An 8,520-nucleotide genomic window follows, 5' to 3' on the forward strand; every position below is an offset into this window, starting at 1 on the left:
TTCTAGTCACTGCCCAGTGTAATGTAAAAGTCTAGTCACTGCCCAGTGTAATGTATAATTCTAGTCACTGCCAGTGTAATGTATAATTCTAGTCACTGCCAGTGTAATGTATAAGTCTAGTCACTGCCCAGTGTAATGTATAAGTCTAGTCACTGCCCTGTGTAATGTATAATTCTATGTTCTGACCCAGTGTTATGAATCAATCTATGTTCTGACACAGGAGGAAGAGATGAGACTCACCAGTAGGACCAGACCTACTATTTGGGAAACAGTCATATTCAAAATCTTCCATAAAAAACAAGCCAACTCAACCTTCCGGTTTCTTCTGAATTGGCTTAATCTGAATGACATACATCGGAGATGTGGTGAATCTACCACTCTAATAATGTAATAGAATGTATCAGTCTCTTCTCTCTGACTGAGATCAAATGTATTGCAGTGTATAATCAAATTGTGCTCATGTAAATCAAATGTAATCAAATTGTGCTCATTTAAACATGTGTCTCTGTAATTGAACTTTATACCATGATTCACACTGATGAATTGACAAGTCAGATATAAGCACATGGTAAATATTTGGCTTTTCCTGCATGTAGATCACTATATTTTACATACAAGCTGATTGGCTTTGACATCCCAATACCAACAGATGCTACTTAAAAGAGTAACTGATTAAATCTGCCTTGTATTAAAGTCTCAAAGGCCTGACCTAGAGCAACCAGTCAGCCAAAGCTGGAGCGAGGCCTACAAAGAGAAGACAAGCCTGGGGCTCAACTGAAAGATTAAGCTGCTTCTGTGGGTCACAATGGCGGACTGAGCACCACTCAAAACTCCCCATCGAGAGTCAATGGACACTTCATTATGATTCCATTGTTGGATGACTGGGGGTCAGAGGAGGCAAATCCTCCCTTTACTTCTCCAGCTATTATCAGTCTGCTTTCAAACTGCCTTTGTTTAAACACTCACTGGTCATTTCAAGGATTAGCGTTCTGTTGGCTCATATTCTCTAAAGCTACTTTGAGTCTGTACAAAGTGTGTATACGTGTATACACACGTATACACACACTAATAATATATCAAACAAACATAACTTTCCCTTGTTTTATTTAAATTCAAAACAAAGATCAGTCACAAGCAGTCCTGTATGCACACACAGGCATGCAGGGATGCATACACTCACGAACGTATACACACACCAAACAGACCTTTAACACACACAACTACAAACCACAACCTACACACACACCACACACACACACAAACACACCTACACACACAAACACACACACACACCCACATCACACACTACGTGCCCACTCTGGCCAACACACCACACACACACCTGACACCACACCACAGCACACACAGACACACACCTTGGTCGTGCGCAGGAGCTGCTCCGGGTTGGTGGAAGTATGTTATTGTTTTGTCTTGCGGTGGCATATTTCAGAGTCGCGGGACTTTCAAGCTCCTGCCCTCTTGGAAATCCGATACTGATTAGTTTAACCCAGAAAACCTTGGACTGAAACAAAGAGCTCTTTCAGACAGGGAAGTCACACAAACACACACACACACACACAAACACACTCACAGTAGAAGCTGCTAAGAGCTACTTGTGATTCCAGGGTTTTTACATCACAAAACAGTATATCCTGTCATTTGTCCCCCCTTGTTTTTACAGTACATATTTCCTATGTTTTTTGGGATAAGTTGCCAAATACCTTCTCTATTGGAAACAGTCTGCTTCCTTTTGGGTCACCTGGATTTAACATTCATTCGCTTAATAGGTAGCCTGACGTGTTTCTAGTATTAGGAGCGAGAGACAGCTGATTTAAAAGCAGGAAGTGTACCCATCAATATCAAATCAAATCAAATGTATTTATATAGCCTTCGTAATCAGCTGTTATCTCAAGTGCTGTACAGAAAACTCAGCTAAAACCGCAAACAGCGGCAATGCAGTGTGAAGCACGGTGGCTAGGAAAACTCCCTAGAAAAGCTAAAACTAGGAAGAAACCTAGAGAGGAACCAGGCTATGAGGGTGACCAGTCCTCTCTGGCTGCTTGCGGTGGAGATTATAACAGAACATGGCCAAGATGTTCAAATGTCATAAATGAACAGCATCGTCAAAAGTAATATAATCAAGTAGTTGTCGAGGCGCAAAAAGTCAGCACTCAGGAGTAAATGTCAGTTGGCTTTCATAGCCAATCTTGAGAGTATCTCTAACCGGCTCCTGCTGTCTCTAGAGAGTTGCAAACAGCAGGTCTGGGACAGGTAGCACGTCCGGTGAACAGGTCAGGGTTTCATAGCCCACAGCCAGTGCAAACAGTTTGAAACTGGCAGCAGCATGCAACGGCCAGGTGGACTGGGGACAGCAAGGGAGTCATCATGCCAGGTAACTCTGAGGCTATGGTCCTAGGGCTCAGGCTTCCTCGATTGAGAGAGAAAGAAAGAAAGAAAGAATATAACAGAATGATCCTAGCCCCCCGACACATAAACTACTACAGCATAAATACTGGAGGCTGAGACAGGAGGGGTTAGGAGACATTGTGGCCCCATACGATGATTCCCCCGGATAGGGCCAAACAGGCAGGATATAAGCCCACCCACTTTGCCAAAGCACAGCCCCACACCACTAGAGGGATATCTTCAACCACCAACTTTCCATCCTGAGACAAGGCCGAGTATAGCCCACAAAGATCTCCGCCACGGCACAACCCAAGGGGGGGCGCCAACCCAGATGTTCTGTGTTCTGTGATTTGTTGATTCAACTCAACTCATATTACAAAAAATACATTCCATTGCATCAGTTAATATCATTTGCATTGAACATTCTACATTACCATGGAAACACAATACCAGGCAGCTATTCCGAGTGTACCCATGGGATTACCAGTCAAATTGCCAATGTTAGAGGTTCCAAGCCCATTCTATTCATTGTTTGATACAAACTTGCTTGTTTTCAGCAAGGGGCATCGCGTTGTTAGCTTCAGGCTAGGGTCTATTTTTCTCCACTTCCTATCTGACTGACGTGCCCAAAGTAAACTGCCTGTTACTCAGGCCCAGAAGCCAGGATATGCATATAATTGGTACCCTTGGATAGAAAAAACTTTGAAGTTTGTAGAAATGTTAAAATAATGTTTGAGACTATAACACAATAGATATGGTAGGAGAAAATCCAAAGAAAAACCAACCAGAATTCTTTTTTYCCCCTTTTTTTTTGAAAGCCCATGCTCTTACAATGGAAAGTATAGGGGCATATCCAAATCCAGCTCCCAGATTGCAATTCCTATGGCTTCCACTAGATGTCAACAGTCTTTGTTCCAGGTTTCAGGCTTGTTTCTTCCCAAACGAGGAAGAATTATGAGTTTTACTACTGGGACTCAGAGTGTGTGACAACGAGGACGCGCACCTGCTAATATCGTTTTCCTATTGAACATACTTCTTTCTGTATGAAATATTATAGTTTAATTACATTTTAGGGTACCTGAGGATTAAATAGAAACGTATTTTGATTGTTTTAACAAAGTTTAGCGGTAGCTTTTTGGATTCCTTTCTCTGCATGTTGAATGAGTGGATTACTCAAATCGATGGCTCCAACTAAACAGACTTTTTCGGGATATAAAGAAGGATTTTATCTAACAAAACGACACTATATGTTGTAGCTGGGACCCTTTGGATTGCAAATCAGAGGAAGATTTTCAAAAAGTAAGTGAATATTTAATCGCTGTTTGTATTTTTATGAAGCTTGTGCCGGTGGAAAGATATGTTGATGTGGGGCGCCGTCCTCAAACAATCGCATGGCATGCTTTCGCTGTAAAGCCTATTGTAAATCGGACAGTGCAGTTAGATTAACAACAATGTAAGCTTTTAACCAATATAAGACACTTGTATGTACCTAAATGTTTAATATCCATAATTTGTATGATTATTTATTTGAATTGCGCGCCCTCCAATTTCACCGGAATTTGCTAGCGGGACTCCTAACCCATAAAGTCCATGTTATCACAAAATGGGACTCAACCGCACGAATGTCCGTGGTAAATAAACCAATGTTGAATAACCTATGAATGACGTGTATGTCTTGTGCCTATCATTGAGAAAATCACTGTTCAATTATAGGATGTTGGTAGGATGTCAACTGTGCATCTGGTCTTTTGTTGGGTTGTTTAGAGAGCAGTTAAGACTCTCCTCGTGTGCCAGGATCTATTTTCAATGACAATAACAAATAGCTCACTGACCCTGCAAAAGGGCCTAATGAATATATTAGAGGGAAATATTGTAATATTTCTGCAAATTAATCTGTCCCAAARAAGAATGACAGTTTGGTAATGAAATGTTTAGTTGTTTATTTCCATCAATCCTAAATGCTTGTGTTTTTCTGACAAGCATCCCTGTCATAATGTTTTATTCTTAAATGCTGCTTTTGTGTTCTAAAAGCAAGGATCCACTTATGTGAGTAACAACATTGTTTCAATGCCTGAACATATTAGTCAATGAGTGAAATACGCCAAGCTGTAAGACAGTGATGTGCAGAAACCCCCACGAGAACACTTAGAGAGAGAGAGACTAAATCAGTGTACTATTTGAGTGTGGTACGGTAATGAGGCCTTTATGAAGCCTGGACTGGTAATGACCAAAGAAGACATGAAACTAATTGCATAATACTATGACGTGGATGTCAAATGGCACAGATACAGAGATAATGAGGGGGGAGACTACCTTAAGACAGTTGGAAAAGCATTCCAGGTGAAGCTGGTTGAGAGACTGCCAAGAGTGCGCAAAGCTGTCATCAAGGCAAAGGGTGGCTACTTTGAAGAATCTAAAATCTAAAATATATTTTGATTTGTTTAAGACTTTTTGGGATAGTACATGATTCCATATGTGTTTTTTCATAGTTTTGATATCTTCACTATTATTCTACAATGTAGAAAATAGTAAAAATAAAGAAAAACCCTTGAATGAGTAGGTGTGTCCAAACTTTTGACTGGTACTATATATATATATATATATATATATATATAACACATTCAGAATTGCCAAAAAGATAGTCAAAAAATATTTCATAAGGAATAAGATTTTGAAGTGTCTCTTAAGTGTCTCTTATCTAGGAGATATAAGAAAGCTCAGGAAATATTTTTTGGGACACATATTTTACCCCTTAATTTTGTTGCCACAAAACTACCTCTATACTTACATCCATTTGTATGGGTTACCTTCAGATGGATCCCATGACAGCCCATGCAAAAAAACATAGATATTTCTATCTTAAACTGACATATTTCGATGGGGATATTTTTATAATGCAACTTAAATTAACGCAGGTGTGCTTTTTTAGGGATAGGGGGCAGCATTTTCACTTTTGGATGAATTGCGTGCCCAAACGGAACTGCCTCCTACTCTGTCCCAGATGCTAATATATGCATATTATTATTAGTATTGGATAGAAAAGACTCTGAAGTTTCTGAAACTGTTTGAATGATGTCTGTGAGTATAACAGAACTCATATGGCAGACAAAAACCTGAGAAGAAATCCAAACAGGAAGTGAGAAATCGATTTTCAAAACAGTGCCTATTGAAATCCCTGTTAGTTATGGATGTGCATGCACTTCCTAGGGCTTCCACTAGATGTCACCGTCTTTAGATACTGGTTTTACGATTCTACTATAAAGGAGGGGCTCATAGGAGCTCTTTTAGTGAGTGGTCTGGCAGAGAGCCTCGGGCTCATGATGCGCGGTCACGAGAGAGTATGCTCTCGTTCCAATGCTTTTCTTCAGACAATGAAATTCTCCGGTTGGAACCTTATTGATGATTAATGTTAAAAACATCCTAAATATGGATTGCATACATCATTTGACTTGTTTCTACGACCTGTAACGGAACTTTTAAAATTTTTGTCTGGAGGAATTGCTCGTGCCTCATGAAGATGGATTACTGGGCTGAACATGCTAACAACAAGTGGCTAAATGATGGCCTTTATGGAACTTTATGGAACACTTTATGGACTGCCTTCTGATGAAGATATTCAAAGGTAAGTGAATATTTATAGTGTTTTTTGTAGCTTCTGTTGACGCCAAAATGGCGGCTATTTCTTTGGCTATTTTGGGTTCTGAGCGCCGTTCTCAGATTATTCTTTTTCCGTAAAGTTTTTTTGAAATCTGACACAGCGGTTGCATAGAGGATAAGTTTATCTTTAATTCTGTGAATAACACTTGCATCTTTTATCAATGTTTATTATGAGTATTTCTGCAAAATCACCGGATGTTTTGGAATCAAAACATTACTGCACGTAACGCGCCAATGTAAACTGAGATGTTTTGATATAAATATGCACATTATCGAACAAAACATACATGTATTGTGTAACATGATGTCCTATGAGTGTCATCAGATGAAGATCATCAAAGGTTAGTGATTCATTTTATCTATATTTCCGCTTTTTGTGACTCCTATCGTTGGCTGAAAAAATGGCTGTGTGTTTTTGTGACTTGGCTCTGACCTAACATAATCACATGTTGTGCTTTCGCTGTAAATCATTTTTGAAATCGGACACCATGGGTAGATTAACAAGATGTTTATCTTTCATTTGCTGTGTTGGACTTGTTATTGTGTGAAAGTTACGTATTTCTAAAAAATATTTTTGAGCGGAATGTTGTCAGTGTTCCGCTAGCGGAACCGCTGCCCTAGAAAGGTTAAGGATTAAATGGGGAACAGTCGAGTTCATAGGACTGTTTTAGACAAACAATAGCTGTAATCTAACTCATTGTGCACTCAGTGTATGTATCTGAGATCATGCCTGATGAAGACAGTTTTTGGTGACTGTAATTGGTGAAGTCTGTTACATTTATGTAGCAGAGGTACAGGCTTCCACTCAGTAGGCTTGCCCAAGACTTGAGGGTTCATTTTAGCTTCCAGAGCTAATGCCTTTGGGCTTAACGCATGTTATTTAACTTTCATTTTCACTGACTATAAATGGAGATTAACAAGGACAATTGAAGACAGCTGCAGACTTAAAGGCCACAGTATTGGAGACAGAGACTACAGTATTGGAGACAGAGTCTACAGTATTGGAGACAGAGAATAATACTTGCTGAGGCACGTTGAACAGCACGTGTGGGTAAGGAGTTTTACATGACACAGAGGAGAAGCTGGGCTGGATAGCAAGGCAACGCCGGTGTGTCAGAACTCTGGCAGCGAGGAGCTCTTGGCTCGCTGGTCCTATTTTCGCTGTAGAGACGATAGCAATAAAAGCTAATTAAACGTGCATGGTACAAACCGCTAAAATCGCTTTCCTATATGGGGGGTCTGTTTTTTCAGTAGGCTAACACTAACAGCTCCTCGGTGAGCAGTGGGGTCTGTTTCAGTAGGCTAAAACGAAACAGCTCCTCGTGGAGCAGTGGGGTCTGTTTCAGTAGGCTAAAACTAAACAGCTCCTCGTGGAGCAGTGGGGTCTGTTTCAGTAGGCTAAAAACTAACAGCTCCTCGTGGAGCATGGGTCTGTTTCAGTAGGCTAACTAACAGCTCCTCGTGGAGCAGTTGGGGTCTGTTTCAGTAGGCTAAACTAACAGCTCCTCGTGAGCAGTGGGGTCTGTTTCAGTAGGCTAAAACTAACAGCTCCTGCGTGGAGCAGTGGGGTCTGTTTCAGTGGGGCATAACACTAACAGCTCCTCGTGGAGTAGTGGACTAAATCCATGACTGAACAACAGAAGATGATAGGTTTAAATCTCACTGATGCTGTGTCACAATAAACAAAGAAATGTGGTTGCATGATTAATGCCTAAGCAAAATCATTTCTGTGGTGGAGTTCAAAACATTTAAACTGAACTAACAGTGTTCTTGAAACATTCATGTGAATGTTTTAAGGAAGTTATTAAAAAACATTAATGAACCTCCCAGGAAAACATTCAGGGAACCACAGTAACATTTTCTCAGAACCTTCCTGCCCAGAGCAGGAGAAACCTTGTTTTGAGAATGTTTAAAAACGTTCAATTTTTACCTGTCAGAAACGTATGGCTTCGTTCCCAGAACCAATGTTAAACCAAAAACCTACATTCCACAACTTCCAAAGAACCAATGTGCTAGCTGGGTATTGCCTAATGTAATTCACTTAGCAAAGCTGCTACACAGACGTGGGAGAGTTGTTTTAGACATTCAATTTCCTTGTACATGGACACAACACACAATCCTAAAAAATACCACACACTCAGTCCTTTGGAAGTCTGTATTTCCATCTGCACTCCCATCTCTCCCCTGTGCCCTGTTCCTCACACACACACACACACACACACACAACACACACACACACACACACACACACACACACACACACACACCACACACACACACACACACACACACATCACACACACACACACACACACACGAACACACACACACACACACACACACACACACACACACACACCACACACACACACACACACACACACACACACAACACACACACACGCACACACACACACACACACACACACACACACACACACACACACCAACACTACC

This window comes from Salvelinus sp. IW2-2015, linkage group LG17 (assembly GCF_002910315.2).
Source record: "Salvelinus sp. IW2-2015 linkage group LG17, ASM291031v2, whole genome shotgun sequence".
NCBI lineage: Eukaryota > Metazoa > Chordata > Actinopteri > Salmoniformes > Salmonidae > Salvelinus > Salvelinus sp. IW2-2015.